At 43.7% G+C, this 18,624-nt stretch overlaps 2 protein-coding genes across 2 annotated transcripts in view; one reads left to right on the forward strand and one right to left on the reverse strand.

Annotated features, from left to right (window-relative positions):
* Window positions 1–18,624, forward strand: part of Plod (procollagen lysyl hydroxylase) — a 403,871-nt gene that overhangs the window by 263,117 nt on the left and 122,130 nt on the right. The gene's annotated exons all lie outside the window — the stretch shown is intronic.
* LOC145416416 (immunoglobulin domain-containing protein oig-4-like) overlaps window positions 1–18,624 on the reverse strand; it is an 89,567-nt gene that overhangs the window by 46,845 nt on the left and 24,098 nt on the right. The window lies entirely within an intron of this gene.

The following is an 18,624-nucleotide window of genomic DNA, read 5'->3' on the forward strand; positions in this document are numbered from 1 at the left end:
GTGGTAACCATATAACCAACCCATACGTGATCTCTACGTGTCAGCAAGTGGGTTGGCGAAGGATTAGTGCCCCTCCCCGTAAAACAACTAACTCAAGGACAAACGGCCACCCCTTATGAGAGAGAGAGAGAGAGAGAGAGAGAGAGGAAGGGGAAAAATAAAGAGAATCTGAAAGTGGAGGGAGGGAGAGGGGAAGTGAAGTGGAGGTACAATTTTCCATTTTCTATCCAGTCTCCATTTTCTTTCCTTCTTTCTTTTTTTCTTTTCTTTTTTATATATTGCAAATGCTCCCCACCCCAGCCATCATGTCACCCTCCCCCCCTCCACCCTTATATTTTCAAAAACTCACAAGTAGACGAGTAGATAGATAAATAGATAGATAGATAGATAGATTCAGCTGAGGAGAGACTGAACTGGTGGGGTCAGACTCATTTATTCCTTTCGTAATTAGGGATTCTTCGTAAGTTGAGCGTAAGTGATCTGATCGTACCAACTAATCAGGAGAGAGAGAGAGAGAGAGATTTTCTTCTTTTTCTTCTTCTTCTTCTTCTTCTTCTTCTTCGAGAGAGAGAGAGAGAGAGAGAGAGAGAGAATTTTCTTCGTGACTAGCATCCTACAGCACTAAATCCTTCTCTAACACTACTTCGTGACTAGCATCCTACCGCTCTACATCCACATCATAACACTTCTTCGTGACTAGCATCCATCGGCTCTACATCCTTCTCATAGCACTTCTTCGTGACTAGCATCCTGTTGAACTGTTAATCTGCGATAAATCAACATTCACTTATAATTAACTTTGCAATCAGTGAACGAAATAAAGGAGACATTATGAATTATGAAAATGTGCATTGGAAACAGGAAATTGTGTAGACGCTGGAGAGAGAGAGAGAGAGAGAGAGAGAGATTTAACCGAGTTGGAGATCTTGTAAGGGGTAAAGAAAGTTGAGATTGGTGAAGAATAATTAAGTTAGAGATAAGCTGGTGGAAGAGGGATGAGAGGAGGGAAGGAAAAGGAAGAGGAAGGGGAGAGGGAAGGGAAGAAGCAAGAAGAAGGGGAGAGGGAAGGGAAGAAGCAAGAGGAAGGGGAGGGGGAAGGGAAGAAGCAAGAAGAAGGGGAGAGGGAAGGGAAGAAGGAAGAGGAAGGGGAGGGGGAAGGGAAGAAGCAAGAGGAAGGAGAGAGGGAAGGGAAGAAGCAAGAGGGTGGAAGAGAAATGAGAGAGAGAGAGAAGGGAAGGAGCAGGAGCAGAGGAAGGAAGATGAAGAAGGGAAAGAAGAGGAAGGAGAGAGGGTAGAGAAGAAAGGACATAAGAGGAAGGAAGAGGAAGGAGAGAAGGAAGTGAGGAAAGGTGAAAGGGGGAAGGGAGGAAAGAAAACGAGAAAAAGAAGGATGAAGGAAACATGAGAGGAAAGTCAGAGGAAGGAGAGAAAGAGAGGAAGGAGGGCGAGTAGAGAGGAGAAGGGAGGAGAAGAGAAGAGAAGGAAAAACAGAAAGAGCAGGATGAGAGAGAAAATGAAAAAAAATGAAAAAGAGAGGAAGGGGAAAAAGAGGGATTAGTGAAGGAGATAGAAGGGAGAGGAAAGAGGGAGGAAAAAAATAAAAACAGAAAGAAGAGGAAATAGGAGAAAGGACGACAGAGGAAAAACAAGGGAAGGAAGGACGAAAGGGAGAATGAAAGGCGACAGGCAGGAGGGGAGAGAGAGAGAGAGAGAAAGAGAGGATGGTAAGGTGGGAGGAATGAAAACAAGAGAATGAAAAGCGAGAGGCAGTAGGGAGAATGAAGAAAGAAGTGAAGGCAAGAGAGAGACAGACAGACAGAGAGAAACAGAGACAGACAGAGAAACAGACAGAGAACCACACCAAACAAGTCAAAAATATGCAGCCAAAATACATGCAGTGGTTGGGGTAGCGTAATATCCCCTTCGTTATATGAGGCCCACGTTTTAGCGAGACATTTCCCTGGGTCAGCCTTAATTTCTGGCACATAAATAAAGCGCCCTAACTCACTTTACACATAACCCAATTTCACCGTCCGCTACACTCGTCTGCTCTTCGCTACACTTGTATTAAACCCCGTAGTTATTGCAGGTGTGTGTGTGTGTGTGGGTGTGTGTGTGTGTGTGTGTGTGTGTAGCTGGGATTGATGGGACTCGTAGGAGGGATGAGAGTGGCGTGTGTGTGTGTGTGTGTGCAAAGGTAGCTGGGAATGATGATTGAGTGAGGGAGGGATGAGAGTGGTGTGTGTGTGTGTGTGTGTGTGTGTAAAGGTAGCTGGGAATGATGATCGAGTGAGGGAGGGATGAGAGTGGTGTGTGTGTGTGTGTGTGTGTGTGTGTGTGTGTGTGTGTGTGTGTGTGTGTGTGTGTGTAAAGGTAGCTGGGAATGATGATTGAGTGAGGGAGGGATGAGAGTGGTGTGTGTGTGTGTGTGTGTGTGTGTGTGTGTGTGTGTGTGTGTGTAGAGGTATCTGGGAATGATGATTGAGTGAGGGAGGGATGAGAGTGGTGTGTGTGTGTGTGTGTGTGTGTGTGTGTGTGTGTGTGTGTGTGTGTGTGTGTGTGTGTGTGTGTGTGTGTAGAGGTATCTGGGAATGATGATTGAGTGAGGGAGGGATGAGAGTGGTGTGTGTGTGTGTGTGTGTGTGTGTGTAGAGGTAGCTGGGAATGATGAGACAGGTAGAAGGGAGTGTGTGTATGTGTGTGTGTGTGTGTGTGTGTGTGTGTGTATTCTAGGTATCTCCAGACGATTTTATTCAGCTTTCGAGAGACGGATTGAAATGTGAATATTAAATATAGTCTATTTGCACGTTCAATAAAAAGCAGAATAAAAGAATGGGGAGAGAGAGAGAGAGAGAGAGAGAGAGAGAGAGAGAGAGACCCGGAGTGAAGGAGTCAAGGCAGATGGTCTTTTTTCTTATCTCTATCTCAAGACGATTTTGTTAAGCTTAAAGAAAGAAATATCCAGCTTCACTGCGGGTGTAGATGGTAAAAATATAACAAAAATCGGGTGTAGATGGTAAAAATATAATAAAAATCCGCTGTTGTAGACGGCCATCGTTCTTCTCCTAGATCTATCAACAGTGGTGTTCCTCAGGGCTCTGTCCTATCACCAACTCTCTTCCTTTTATTCATCAATGATCTTCTAAGCTGTACATCTAACCCTATCCACTCATACGCTGATGACTCCACCCTTCACCTTTCCATTCGGTTCCCGCAACGCCCATCTCAACAGTTACTTCAACAAACAAGGGATGAGGCTGTGGCACACCTAATGTCTGACTTGGCTCGTATCTCTGACTGGGGTAATAATAATATGGTTGTTTTTAATGCATCTAAGACTCAGTTCTTACACCTATCAACCCGACAAAATCTTCCACAGGTATACCCACTAATGTTTAATAATATTCAGCTTAATCCTGCATCATCCTTGAACATGCTTGGGGTTTCATTTACTCGGGACTTATCTTGGAAAGATCATATTACATCTCTGGTAAAATCTGCTTGCAAGAGATTGGGTGTGCTAAGCCGACTCCGCTCTTTCTTTACCCCCTGCACAATTGTTGACTCTATACAGGGGTTTTATCTGCCCCTGTGTGGAGTACAACTCTCATGTGTGGGGAGGCTCCCCACATACAGCTCTTCTCAATAGGGTGGAGTCAAAGGCTTTTCGTCTCATTAACTCTCCTCCTCTTACTGACTCCCTTCAACCTCTGTCTCTTCGCCGCACTGTTGCATCTTTATCTCTTTTCTATCGCTACTTTAATGGTCACTGCTCTTCTGAACTGTCTGCTTGCATTCCTCCACCTCTACGACGGGCACGTAGCACCCGTCTGGCAGCAAACTCTCATCCCTTTTCTGTCCACCTCTCTAATGCAAGAGTTAACCGTTACTCCCAGTCTTTCATTTAAGCAACAGGTCAGCTCTGGAACTGTCTCCCTCTGTCTGTATTTCCTGCTGCCTATGATCTCCAGTCTTTCAAACGTAGTGTGTCCAGGCATCTCGAAATGATCGGATCTTGAATTTGGCTCTCTATTGTATTTTGTTTTTCTCTTGGAGGGAACTGTTACTGCGGGCTCATGGCCTTTGGTTCCTTCTTCCTCGCATAAAAAAAAAATAAATAAAAATCTGGTGTAGATGGTAAGAATATAATAAAAATCGTTGTAAATAATAAGAATATAATAAAAATTTGGTGTATATGCTAAAAATATAATAAAAATATCATCTGGGAGAGTAAAGGAAGAATTTGATGCCTTGTTGAATTACTTTAGCCCTTCAGGTGAGCTACCCCTTAAACTGAAAGAAATCGTCTGGTGGTAGAGAGCATCGGAAACCGTCTTAGTACTGATTAAAAAGCGTCCTAGTGCTGATGTGTTCCCCTACGCTGAGGAAAATCGTCTTGTAGGAAGCATGGAGCGAGGAAAAACCGCTGTACCTACCAGTCCCCCGTACGCTGTTACTCTTACATCTTTCCCAGTTTTCTCTCTCTCTCTCTCTCTCTCACTCTCTCTCTCTCAGCACTTTCTTCCTCCTTGCTCTATCCTCCTCCTTCATCTTCTCCGATTTTCTTCTCTTTCACATCTTACCTCCTCCTCCTCCTCCTCCTCCTCCTCCACGAATCCACACAAATATTGAAGTAGGTGTGTTTACCCAGATATATTCATTAATAGTCTAAGAACCACTTTAAGTAATGAAGTCAGCCCTCCAGTTCACCTCTCTCTCTCTCTCTCTCTCTCTCTCTCACACACACACACACACACACACACACACACACACACACACACACACACACACACACACACACACACACACACACACACACACACACACACACACACACACACACACACACACACACACTATGCAATATTGATGAGGCGTATCAGTGTAACATATATATAAATTGGACAGACTGCTATACAAACAACTCCCCTCTTCATCACCCCTTCCTCTCCTCTCCCCTCTCCACCCCCTCCTTTCCTCCCCTCCCCCTCCTCTCCCTTTCCTACACCCCCTTCTTTATCCCTTCCTTTCCTTTCCTCTCCCCTCTCGACCCTCCCTTTATCTTCCCTCCTCCTCCTCTTCCTTTCCTTTCACTCCCTTTCATTCACCCATTCTCCATCCTTTGCTCTCCTCTTCCTCCCCTTCCTTCACCCCTCCTCCTCCTCCTCCTCTCCCCTTCTTCACCCTTCCCCCTCTCCCCATCATCACCTCTCCCCCTCTCCCCTTCTTCACCCCTCCTTCTCTCTACATAATCACCCTTCCTCCTCTGTACGTCTTCACCCATCCTCCTCACCCCTCTTCAACCCTCCTCCTCTCCTCATCTTCACCCTTCCTCCTCTCCCATCTTCATCCCTCCTCCTCTCCCATCTTCACCCCTCTTCCTCTCCCCATCTTCACCCCTCGTCCTCTCCCCATCTTCACCCCTCTTCCTCTCCCCATCATCACCCCTCATCCTCTCCCCATCTTCACCCCTCCTTCTCTCCCTATCTTCACCCCTCTACCTCTCCCCCTCTCCACTCTCTACCCCTCCCCAGCCCAACCCATCAGACTCACGTATTTAACCACCAGTGACTTACTCTCCATTTCACTTTTTATTTCATTTTATTTTTATTATTCACGATAAGTGTATTTGGCTTAGATGATTTTTTTCCTTTTGTGGAAGGATTTAGTTAAGTCCCTGTAATCCCCTTAAGAACTAGGCGTCTTCTTGAGTTGAATTAAATCGTCCGTAATGAGAAGAATTAACTCAAGCCGCCCTCCATCTGAACGAGTAGTAGTAGTGGTGGTGGTAGTAGTAGTAGTAGTAGTAGTAATGGTGGTGGTGGTGGTGGTGGTAGTAGTAGTAGTAGTAGTAGTAGTTGTAATAGTAGTAGTAGTAGTAGCAGCAGTTTTTTTTTTTTTTTTTTTGGTGGTGGTAGTAGTAGTAGTAGTAGTAGTAGTAGTTGTAATAGTAGTAGTAGTAGTAGCAGCAGTTTTTTTTTTTTGTTCTGCAGGTTCATCCATGCGTGAACCCGGTGGACTGCAGGCTGAAGTTGCCGTGGTTAGTAACATTTCAGGTTCGAAAAATCACCTCAAAACCTCATAAAATCGCGTGTCAGCGACAAGAAGATATTAATGACCCATACTCGTCTCAGCCTTTACAAGAGAGAGAGAGAGAGAGAGAGAGAGAGAGAGGAGGGGGGGGGAGAATCCGTATGAAATATTGAGTATGCGAAATGTTATGGGCGAGGACCGTAGGTTTTTTATGTGAAATGTTATGGGGTGGAACCGTAGAGTTTTGGTGATGTGAAATGTTATGTGCGAGGACCGTAGAGTTTTGATGTTATGTGAAATGTTATGGTCGAGGACCGTGGGGTTTTGATGTTATGTGAAATTCTCTCTCTCTCTCTCTCTCTCTCTCTCTCTCTCTCTCTGACTGAAAATTATCCTGCTTGGCTATTGCTATTGTTAAGGTGGATGAAATAATAGACACTGAGTTAATCCCATGACCCCCGTGGATCCAATTTAAAACAGCGCCTGAACTTCCCCTCGCTAAGCTTCTTTTGTGTAACTTGATTAAAAAAAAAAAGAAAAGAAGGCTGATAATCGGATAATTCACCCTCGCCCACCTCCTACTTGGCACTTGCCTCTGTATCATGTCTCTCTCTGTCCATCCGTCTGTCTGTATGTGTGTATTTATGTATATTTTTTATGAATGTATGTATATGTATGTATGCATGTGTGTATGTATGTGTATATAGATGTATGAAAGTATGTTTGTATTTATGGATTTATGTAATGTATTTACGTATGTGTGTATGCATGTATGATTATGTACGTACCAGTATGTATGTATGTACGGTATGTAAATGTATTAAGTTCATGTATCTATGTATGTAAGTTTATGTATGTATGTATGTCTATGTATGTAAGTTTATGTATGTGTGTCATGTATTTTTTATCCCTCCACCTTTCCCATTCCCCAAATTTAATCCTTCAATCCGTTTACAAATTATCTTACATCATCCTCCCCCCCTGAAGACGATTTTATTAAGATGATTAGGGATGTGTCGTAGTGAAGGGGGTAATTAAGCCTACAAATAAACCCCCCCGGTGATAATTCTTTACTAAACTGAATGAAATCGTCTGAAGGTACTGTAGAGCAAGAAAACACGTCATTAGATTCAAGGGGTATATAAAGAATTCAACTCTTCATGCTGGGGTGTCGAATTCCATCAACAAGGGATCCAGTCACTTTCAATTGACCCAGTACTTTTTCCTAACTTAATAAACAAAAGCTGGCGTTAAAGAGAGTAAGGAAAAAAGATGTTACGGAGGCGAATGGGTTTTATGCGTGACTCAGAGGCCATTGTGTTTGTGATGTGGTTTGCAGGGAGTATTGTCATGATGCCTATTTTTTTTTTTTTCTTTTTCGCCTCCTCCCTCCCCCACCCCCACGGCGAAAGGGGGGTGGGAGACAGGGTTGACGGAAGGGCGGGGGAATGGATTGGGGAGGCTCAGTTTGTGTGTGTGTCTGTGTTTGTGTGTGTGTGTGTGTGTGTGTGTGTGTGTGTGTGTGAGAGAGAGAGAGAGAGAGAAATTGCCAATATCTGTCCTCCTGGCCTTTCTCCAGCCCTGTCCTCCACTCTCTCTCTCTCTCTCTCTCTCTCTCTCTCTCTCTCTCTCTCTCTCTCTCTCTCTCTCTCTTTTTCGGTTGGGTGGGTGGAAATAGGGACCGTGACTGCACATCAGCATGCCACAGTTTCTGATCACCCTCTAGTTTTAGTCATAGTCAAAGGGAAGTCGTGATGTCAACCACCTGTAGTCCTGCGTTAAGGTGGTAATTGGAAGCATTGATGGGTAACACTAGAGCGGTTCACAATTAGATGATCCACGTGGAAATGGTGGGTGAGATGGAGACAGGTTAGAGCTTGGTTTCTTTATTTTCACTAATGTTTTGGTCTCCCCTGAACCAGACTTTCTTAAAATGGGTTCTAGGTAGCCTGAAATGATAGAGGAAGTAAAGGGTTCAATCTCTAACCTCTCTCTCCTATCTAGTACGTCCAGTTCACAGTGACACTCGTATAGATCAAACAAAGCTTCCGACTTTCAATGACAGACCTTCGTTGGGTGTGGACTCTGGTTGTGACTTGCGTTATGTCAAGGGTGGGGTAGACAGGAATCCAGAGCTGTATACCACGACTCTGTAAGTGCCCGTCACTGCTGGGTAGAGCCACGCACGCACCGCAAAGATCTATCTATCTATCTATAGCCCGACGCCCTAATCCCGCAAAGGGTGGCCGCAGACAAAACGCCTCCAAGTCACTCTGTCACCCACCATTTGACTCCCCTCCCCCCAACTCACCCCCCCCCCTCCCTCATATACCTTTCAACTCCATCCCTCCACCTCATCCTCGGTCTACCCCTCCCTCTCCCTCCCTCCACCTCACCTACATACACCCTCTTAGTCAGTCTTTCATTCTCCATTCTCTCGACGTGTCCAAACCACCTCAGTGTATTTCTCCTAATCTTTTCAACCACATCCACATCCACCCCACAACGTTCCTTCACTTCTTCATTCGTCAACCTGTCCCTCCATGTCACTCCACATGCTCCTCTCAAGTAAAGAGCGCCCGTAAAATTTTTGTGTCTCCGGCTAAATGGTTAAGGTTAGAGGTCACGTTTGAAGTTCTAAGTGCATTGATTTTCTGTGAATTTGCTCTCTTATTCCCTCAGTGTCAGTCACTTGTTTTATAGTTCGGACAAAACGTTTAAAGATGTGAACTGATAACAAATTTAGGATCCGAATCAATACCTTGCCTTATTGATTAGTTCTGTGTTGTTATCTCGTCAGTGTACATTGCGTCCGGGTCATTCCCTGTGTGCCAGTGTGCAGATGTTTTATACCATACCTGTTTAATACGCTGCGTACACTAACGAGGTGAACCCTTGATCAATGCCTCACATTTGGGCTTGTCACAAAGAATTGCAACAGTGACACAGTGAATCCAGCGAGGATATAATAGAATGTGTCAGTAAAGGATAAACTATAATGTTGTTATGGTGTGAGTGGACAGGGAGTGACAGTTTGCAGTATTGTGCATTGTCACCGCCTCCTACACACATCCTGCTTCAAATAGACCTCTCATCTCAACGTCCACTGCCACCTGCCCTATCATTGTCTATCTGTTTATCTATCTGTCTATGTATCTATCTATCTATCTATCTATAGCCAGACGCCATCATCATGTAAAGATTGGCCCCACAGCATCTTAACAGTGGTGGCGGCAAGATATCTCCCTAAGCCGAGTAAAATCGTCTTGTGATTGTCTGATATAGATAAGAACTAAGTCGTGGTATTCATCTGGATAAGCAGAAGCTTCTTACTGGCCGGGTCAACTCCATTCACAGCCCCTTAGTCCCCCAACCCCCCAAACAGACTGCACTAGAATTCTCAACCAAGTCACATTTCTCTCTCTCTCTCTCTCTCTCTCTCTCTCTCTCTCTCTCTCTCTCTCTCTCTCTCTCTCTCTCTCTCTCTCTCTCTCTCTCTCATGCATGTCTCCCCTCACAAAAACAAGTAAAATATTAAGTGCTTGTTGGACTGTCTTTCATCGTTCCTTTGTCCTTCACTGAAATGAATGAAAAGGTCGGGGGAGACGTTGTATAACTTTTCTTCGGGGTTTTATCTATTTGTCTGAATCTATCTGTTGCTTGACGCCGCTTCCTGTGAGGGGTGGTCTCGATGAAGGACCTCCAGGCGTCTCTTGTCCCTACTGAGTAACGACTTTTTCCCACAACTACATACTCTGGTGCTTTATCTCTACACCTCGTTCTGGGTCTCCCTCTCCTTCCAACCACCCTCCACACCCTACATACTCTAACACCACCAGTTCCTAGTTCCTCATTCTCGGGCTTCATCTCGTCCTGTCTACCTCACTCTTACACTTTCCTAGCCAGTATAAGGAGTATCAGTTCATATGGTTTAGTTAGTCTGGTAATGCAGATGGACTAAAAACTGTATTTTAATACCAAAGGATTTTACTTTCATGAATAACATAATGAAGTATATATGTTTACTGAAATGGGACATACAAGCTACTTTCTTTCAATATGTTCTTTTCCTCATTTCTTTCAACGCATGAAATGCAGAGGGATTCTCAGTACTTCTAACTTTTTCTTTGCTATACCATCGTCATTGCCCATTATTAAACCAGTATCAAACGGTTTAGTTTCTTATATTTATAATTTTATCCCCACTCCACAACTTGCTGGGAGTAAGACGCAGCCTTTCTTCAGGGATGAGGAGAAGACGGAAGTGGCTCTGATTGAAAGCATTATAGAAAACGGCTTACGGAAATCGTGTTAGGGCTGACCATGGTTTTATTTGCTGTTGCTGTCAGTCTTTCTTGCAGTGGAGTGATGCTGCAATTTTTTTTTTTTCTACTCATCCTACTCCACCCAAACTTGTACAACCATGATATACAGTTTAGTGTCGCAAGTAACCTTTATATTTTCCAAGATTCTGAATTTTATCTCGTATTTTTTAAAATATAAACTCTGTACCATCTTAATTAACCTGACCTTCCTCAACATCACATCAAGGACAGACAGTTTTATGTGTAATTTATCAAACTGTGAATTCCTCCATGAGTCTAAATTCTATCCCAAGTTATTATTTTTTTATATACTATGTACCATCCTAATTGACTCATCCTGCGTCATTATTATACCAGGGAGAAGCAAATTGGTGTCCTGTTTGACTTATATATTTTTTTTAATTCTGTCAACTCTCATCTCCATCACACACCTTTTTAAAATAAGCTCTCTACCATCCTGATTTACCCAACATTATTTTTTTTATTATATCAGGGGCAAGCAATTTACTATCTATTTATTTTACGTATATAATTTTTACTTACGAATCTCAACTTCTTTTTTTTACTAAGTCGAATTAAATGACCGAGATCTTGGCCAAATATGCACGTCTGTAATTCATCTTGTTGGGAAATACGCGGTTAAAAATGAAAACAAAAAAGTGAAGATTTTTTTTAAGAGGCGGGAGAATGGAGGAGTTTGGGAGTGGAGGTGGTAAGAGGATCAGTGGTTAATGGAAGGAGAGAGAGAGAGAGAGATAAATTTGTGTGTGTGTGTGTGTGTGTGTGTGTGTGTGTGTGTGTGTGTGTGTGTGTGTGTGTGTGTGTGTGGAGGGAGGGTGTGAGCAGAGTGATGGGAGAAAAGGATAGTAGTTGTAGTAGTAGTGGTAGTAGTCTTAGTATTAGTAGTAGTTGTAGTAGTTGTGGTAGTCGTAACCCCAGGTCCATGTAAATGTGAACCCAGTTGACTGCAGGCTGAAGTTACTCTCCATCTTCAGTCCACCATCCCTGTTTCAAAGGATGGGGAAGGAGTTGAGGGACGTTTGCATAACCAGGCAGCAGAGTCGCCCAACTATATCAGTGTCACCGCGAGAAGGCGCCCCTCTCCAGCACAGGGAGTACGGGGTATAAGGGATAAGTCGCTAGGAAGTTTGTGCTAAGGAAACACTGGTCACGTTGTCGTGCCAGCCTCAGATATATTCTTTATTAACTGAGACGCGAACCAGACAGGATGCACCAGAATACCGACTCTTGACCCTTTCCACGCGGCGACTTATTTTTGATATTTTTCCCTAGATGGTTTGATCCAGTCTAGGTGAAATTTGTGTAACTAGAAGGGTTAGTTATACCTGTAGTCTTGCTCAACCCCGTCACTACTAGGGAGCCTGTGTGAATTGGAGAGAATTATGTGGCGGCAGAAAGAGTAAGATGAAAAATGAAAAATAATACTTCATCCAATTGCCCTGCCTAGACCCACCATCCATCACCTCCCACTCACCCCCTCCCTCCTGTCCCCTCTCCCATTTCTTCCCACTTCCCTCCCCTCCCCAAACCCTACTTCACTCTCCCCCCTGACCTCTTGTCTTCAGGTCTCCCCATCACTTCCTCGTCCCTCACTCCTCCCTCCCTCACTCCCCCCCCTCACTCCCCCCTCCCCTCCCCAACCCAGCGCACCCTGCACCCCACGTCCCCAGGGATGCCCAGTCTTTTAACTCCCTGTCAGAAATAAATCCCAGTCAGGTACAGTCGCCCTCAAAAGTTACTTAACACCATATCGAAGCTGTATCAGATCACATCTCGAAATGAACGGATCTTGAATTTGGCGCTCATTTGTATTGTTTTTGTTTTTTCTTGGAGGGAACGGTTTGCGGACTCCTGGCCTTTGGTTCCTTCTTTCTGGCATAAAAAAAAAAAAATTGAGCTCTTGGTTAACCCTTTCAGCCCGAGGACGTTATCTATTGCTATTTATATATTTATTTAATTATTTTTTGTATCCATTGACAATTTTATTAAGGATATATCTGTAATTCCGTCACCTTGACTTGGCTCAGATTTATTTCCTTTTACATTTTACTTTACCTAGCCCAGTGGTGGACAAAGACAATTCTATGCCTCTACATCATTTCCACAGCACCTCTTCGTGACTAGCATAAGCTAGTATTAATATCTTGCAACAGCTAAGAATTCAAGATGGAGAGTTGTCAGTTTTAGGACAAGTTTAGTAAATATGATACGCGATATAATGAGTTTCTCTCTCTCTCTCTCTCTCTCTCTCTCTCTCTCTCTCTCTCTCTCTCTCTCTCTCTCTCTCTCTCACACACACACACACACACACACACACACACACACACACACACACACACACACACACATACACAACCGCGACTTAAGTTTTCAAGATTATGTGACCCCCTTTCGTCAGACTCTCTCTCTCTCTCTCTCTCTCTCTCTCTCTCTCTCTCTCTCTCTCTCTCTCTCTCTCTCTCTCTCTCTCTCACGCTTAATCACACAACCGCGACTTAGTATTAAAACTGTGACCCCCTTCCGTCAGATGAAAGCCAGCCCTCTATAACCAATAAATGTATAATGGATTTAGTAAAGGTAGAGTTCTCCTTTATTACCTTAGAGCTCCTTTATTGCCCTTTTGCTCTATTATAATTTTTTTCACGCGAGGGAACTGGTCTAATTTCACAGCTATACTATGTCGTGGGCGCATAAAATTCGAGGGGCCCTAATTACAAGGTAGGAATGAGTCTCCTTGGTTACTAGTCAAATTTACCCTTAGTCTGACTACACCTGGCCATCTAGTGAGCTGAAAAAGAATGGATCGTTATGGGAAAAAAAAAAAAAAAACAGACTAAACTGGTTAAAATCATGTGTTAGGGGTAAGAATAAACGCACAGAAGACGTCAACGAGGCTATTAAAGGTGAAAGTGAGAGAGGGAGAGAAAGAGAGAAAGAGAGAAAAAAAATTGAAGTAAGAGGGATGGAAGAATATAAAAGAGCAAACGAAGTGTAGGAAGAGAGAGAGAAAGGGTAGGGGGTGCGACGTGACAGAGAGAGAGAGAGAGAGAGAGACGGCTTCACTTTTCCCGGGGACAACGAAAGAATAAATGATTCCACAGAAGCGATTTTTGCCTCGATATGCTTTTAGGCAACGCTCCCGACCCGTAAGTGTGTTCCGTGAAATGGAAAGGCGTGTGTCAGGATAGCCAGAGTGTTATTTCTTCATGCACAGTTTTTTTCATCATCACATCCTCATCCAAACCCCATTTCCTACTAGCAAATGGGGATGGACAGAACAGAGAGCAGAAAAAGAAAAAAGAAATTGTGTTTGTGAAGTATGCAGGCGTGATTTAGAATACTGTACGTTATTTTTTTTTCTTCGTATTTTGCTATTCTCTCCTATATTCCTCCAAACTGTTTTTCCTGCTAGTAAATAGGGGTGAGTAGGATCTGGAACTAGGAGAGGAAAAACACAAAGAAAGTGTGTTTTTGTGAAATGGAGTTGCGTGAGTCAGAATATCGAGAGTTTTGTTTTTTTCCGAATATTGCTCTTCATCCCTCGTTTTCATGCAAACGTTATTTCCTGTTTGTAAATGGGGGTGGGTAGGATTTTGAAATAAGAGAATGTGAAGGTAAATTATTGTGTGTTCATGTAAAAGAAAGAACCCAAGGCTGAAAACATATACAACTTGTCCCTTAAGAAGAAAGTTAAAAAGTCAAAATCCAGATCGGTTCACTCAGAGATATTTTGACACTGCGTTTAAAACAGTAAAGGTCAGAGGCAGTGAAAAACAGTTCCAGAGTTGACCAGCAATGAAAAACAGTTCCAGAGTAGACAGAAGTGAAAAACAATTCGAGTAGACCAGAAGTGAAAAACAGTTCCAGAGCTGACCAGCAGTGAAAAACAGTTCCAGAGTTGACCAGCAGTGAAAAACAGTTCCAGAGTTGACCAGCAGTGAAAAACAGTTCCAGAGTTGACCAGCAGTGAAAAACAGTTCCAGAGTTGACCAGCAGTGAAAAACAGTTCCAGAGTTGACCAGCAGTGAAAAACAGTTCCAGAGTTGACCAGCAGTGAAAAACAGTTCCAGAGTTGACCAGCAGTGAAAAACAGTTCCAGAGTTGACCAGCAGTGAAAAACAGTTCCAGAGTTGACCAGCAGTGAAAAACAGTTCCAGAGTTGACCAGCAGTGAAGAACAGTTCCAGAGTTCACCCGTTGTATACATGAAGGAGTGAAAGTACAAGTCAATTCATTCATTATAGAGGAGACCAGCATAGTACCCAGTGAAATACACCAAATAGTTATTCATTCGCCATTCATGCTTTTACACGACATTCATTGACATTCCTGTTTTACATTTTATCTGTTTTTTTGCCTCCAAGTCATCATTTTTATTTATAACTTTTTCATTTTAAGCTGAACTTCTGGTTATTGCAGCATCTTGACTCCTCTCTCTCTCTCTCTCTCTCTCTCTCTCTCTCTCTCTCTCTCTCTCTCTCTCTCTCTCTCTCTCTCTCTCTCTCTTTAATCATCACCACTCTCTATGACGTCCTCAAACACACACACACATAATTCTTGGACCTTCATGATTTCTCCTTCATCTGCATCCCTCCTTCCTTCTTTCCTTCCTTCCTTCCTTCCCTCCTTCCTTCCTTCCCTCCTTCCTTCCCTCCCTCCCTCCCTCCCTTCCTTCCTTCCTTCTTCCTTCCTCCTTTAGTGATGATTTCTCCTTCATCTGCATCCCTCCCTCTTTCCTTCCTTCCTTCCTTCTTTCCATCCTTCCTTCCTTCCCTCCCTCTTCCTTTACTGAGGGGCAGAATAGATCAGTATATATATATCAGAGTTTTTTATTCATGTTGAGTCAGCTCCTCCAGGGATGATGCAATTATTACCTCCGCCACCGAAATTGAAGGAGGTTATTATATTCACCGCTGTTTGTCTGTCTGTTTGTTTGTTCTCGAGGTACCGTATCTCAAAAAGTTAGTGATAGATTTTAATGGAATTTTGTGGATAGGTGGATCATGGACCAAGGAAGGGTTGATCAGAGTTTGGTGGTGATCTAAGTTGTCTGGTATGCGCTGTTTGAGTGGTCTTATTATTATTATTATTATTATTATTATTATTATTATTATTTTATCATTAGATGTAATAGTAGTATTTTGTTGTTATTAAAGTATTATTATTATTATTATTATCATTATTATTATTATTATTATTATTATTATTAACATTATTATTAGTGTTAAATTGTTAGTAAAGTTTATTCATCCTTCAGGGAAACGATACTTTTTTTTTTACCACAGTCACAGACATTAAACGCACATGAAAACCTGTATGATAAACCAGTGAACTAGGAATCAACGTCGCCATACATACTTTTAGATAATATGCGACTCTGATAACTGGCAATGTTTTTTCCTACATTAATAAAGCCTTAGGTACACAGATAATAAAGAACGTTACACAGAATACTTATTACATTTTTTTTTTCTGAGTTATGGAACAGATGACTGAAAGTAAAATAGAGAGTACAAGTTTATTTCTTACTGATGCACTCCCTGGCAAATTTGTGTACAGTTGACATCAAAAATCCTGTCGCATCTACGGGTTTTATCTCGATCGTCTTTGCAAATCAGTGAGGTGCGTCCGTAGCAACCGACACTGATGGGTTTATTTGGCCACTAGTGTCGCCAGTGTTGCGGGTTTACCTCACTGGTTTTGAATGTACATGGGGTGAAAATTAGTAGAGGTGACATGAATTTTGACGGCGACTGTACACCGTCAAGAGATGCATACACTGGACAACACTCACCCTTCAATTTCCCCCTCCCTCCCTCATCCCACATCCTCCCTGCCCTCATCCTCCCTTCCTTCCTTCTTTCCCATTCCTTTCCTTATCATCCCTTCCATCCTTCTCTTATCCAACCCTCCCTCGCTCCCTCCTTCCTACCGTTCTTCTACTTTTCTACAATTTCTTCTCTTCCCACTCGTCCCCCCACCTCTCTCTCTCTCTCTCTCTCTCTCTGTCTCTAATCGTCACCGCTCTCTGTCATGTCCTCAAACACCACCATCATTCTTCGACCTTTGCAACCTCACTTTCATCTTTCCTTCCTTCCTTCCTTCTTTTCTTATTTCCTTCCTTCCTTCCATCCATCCATCCATCCATCCTTCCTTCCTTCCTTCCGTCCTTCCTTCTCTTTCTATCCATCTATCCTTCCCACCTTCCTTCCTTTTTATCTTCCTTCCATCCATCCTTCCTTCCTTCCTTCCTTCCATCCATCCATCCATCCCTCCCTCCTTCCTTCCGTCCTTCCTTCTCTTTCCATCCATCCATCCATATATATATCCTTCCTTCTTTCCCTCCCTCCCTCCGTCCTTCCTTCCTTCCTTCCTTCCTCCTTCCTTCTTTCTTCGTTTCCATCCATCCATCCATCCCATCTTCCCTCCTTCCTTCCTTCCATTCCTAGTGGGTGCATAAAGCCAGAACGGGCCTTGGGCAAGATTGTACTTCTCCCCCCACCCCCCCCATGGGAAATATAAGACTTCGCCTCAACTTTATACCCGAATGAAGTTTTTGATCCTGCCCCTGAACCCCCCCCCTAGGCTGCCCTGGGGTGGGGTAGGGGTGGGGGGAAGGAGCATGTGGAGGTGGTGGATTGAGGGGGGAGTGGAAGGGAAGGAGTGAGGGGTGTTGGTGGAAGATTGTGGGAGGGAGGGAGGGTTGGGGGAGGTTGGAAGGGGAAGGGGTGAGGGGTATTGGGGGGGTGGAGGTGGGGGTAGAGGGGTTGGTGGAGAGTGGAAGGGGGAAGAAGTAAGGGGAGTTGGTGGTGAATTGCGAGGGAGTTGGAGGTGGAGATAGGAGGGGTTGGGGGAGAGTGGAAGGGGGAGGGATGAGAGGTGTTGGTTGGGATTGAGGGAGGGAGGTGGAGGTGTGGGTTGGAGGGGTTGGTGGAGGGATGAGAGGTTTTGGTGGGAGATTGAAGGAGGGAGGGGGAGGTGGAGATAGGGGGAGGTAGTAGGTGCAGTGGTAAGTTGGGGTGATAGTGAGAAGTTGGGATGGGGTGGTGGGGAGAGGTTATGTGGGGCCGGGTTTGTGGTGATTTGAGGACGAGGGCAGGGGTGGGAGGTAAGAGAGTGGGAGAGGGTGGAGGGGAGGGGTGTGGGGTGGGGGGATGGGGGTTGCATATGACACCCGGGGCAACTGGAGATGGTGGGGAGGAAAGAAGTGTAGTGGAAAAGTTTAGCGCAAAGCTGTGACGGACGCGAATATAAAAATGGCGCGAAAAACGAAATTGTTAATATTATTCTCAACTAGTTTACTCCTTTTTCCTGTTAAATTCTTTCTTGATCTGTTAATTCACTTCTTGAATGGTGTTAAGAAATTGTGCATAGAAATGTAGGAGTTAATAGGCCTCTTAAATAATAGGATTCTTGTACTGATAGGGTCGTCTGGAAATAGGGTCTGGAAACAGCGTCTGGAAATTGGGTCTGGAAATCGTTTGGAAATAGAGTCTGGAAATAGCGTCTTGAAATAGGGTCTGGAAATAGCGTCTTGAAACAGGGTCTGGAAATTTTTGGAAATAGCGTCTGGAAATAACGTCTGGAAAAAGTCTGGATATATCGTCTGGAAATAGCGCTACACTAGAAACGTCTGTCGTGCTGCGGGTACGGCTCAGTCTGCTGGTATGGGCGTGGGTGAGGAGGCGGGAGTAGGGATGGATAAACGAGAAATTTCCTGGTGGAGGGGAAGTGGAGCATTATGTATAGGCCATAAGGGACTGAATTCGAAGGCTGCCAGAGATTGAGCAGCGTGAAGAGCCGCGAGAGCCTTCATAAACGATAAAGGAAAAAAAAAAAATCGTAAAGGATAAAGAAAACGTTATAACCGGTGAATGAGCTTGCTAATTAGAGTGATTAGGAAAAAATGGATACTAATTAAGCAGGATAGAGCCCCTAGTAAGCTCCAGGACTCAATAATTCTTTTTTCTGATGACTTGGCGATGTTATAAGGTCGTCTTTTCTCATTTATCACCTCGTAGTAGTAGTAGTAGTAGTAATAATAATGAAAAATAATAATAATAATAATAATAATAATAATAATAATAGTAACAACAACAACAATAATAATAATAATAATAAAACATTAATCTAGCGTGGTGCGTCATACAGTTGCCGTATTATTATTAAACATTGCTATTCAGTCTCTCTCTCTCTCTCTCTCTCTCTCTCTCTCTCCATCATCATCCACTCCAGTTTTAGTATGG

Source organism: Coenobita brevimanus, chromosome 106 (assembly GCF_032717465.1).
Source record: "Coenobita brevimanus isolate Jiangsu-jjx chromosome 106, ASM3271746v2, whole genome shotgun sequence".
Taxonomy (NCBI): Eukaryota; Metazoa; Arthropoda; class Malacostraca; order Decapoda; family Coenobitidae; genus Coenobita; species Coenobita brevimanus.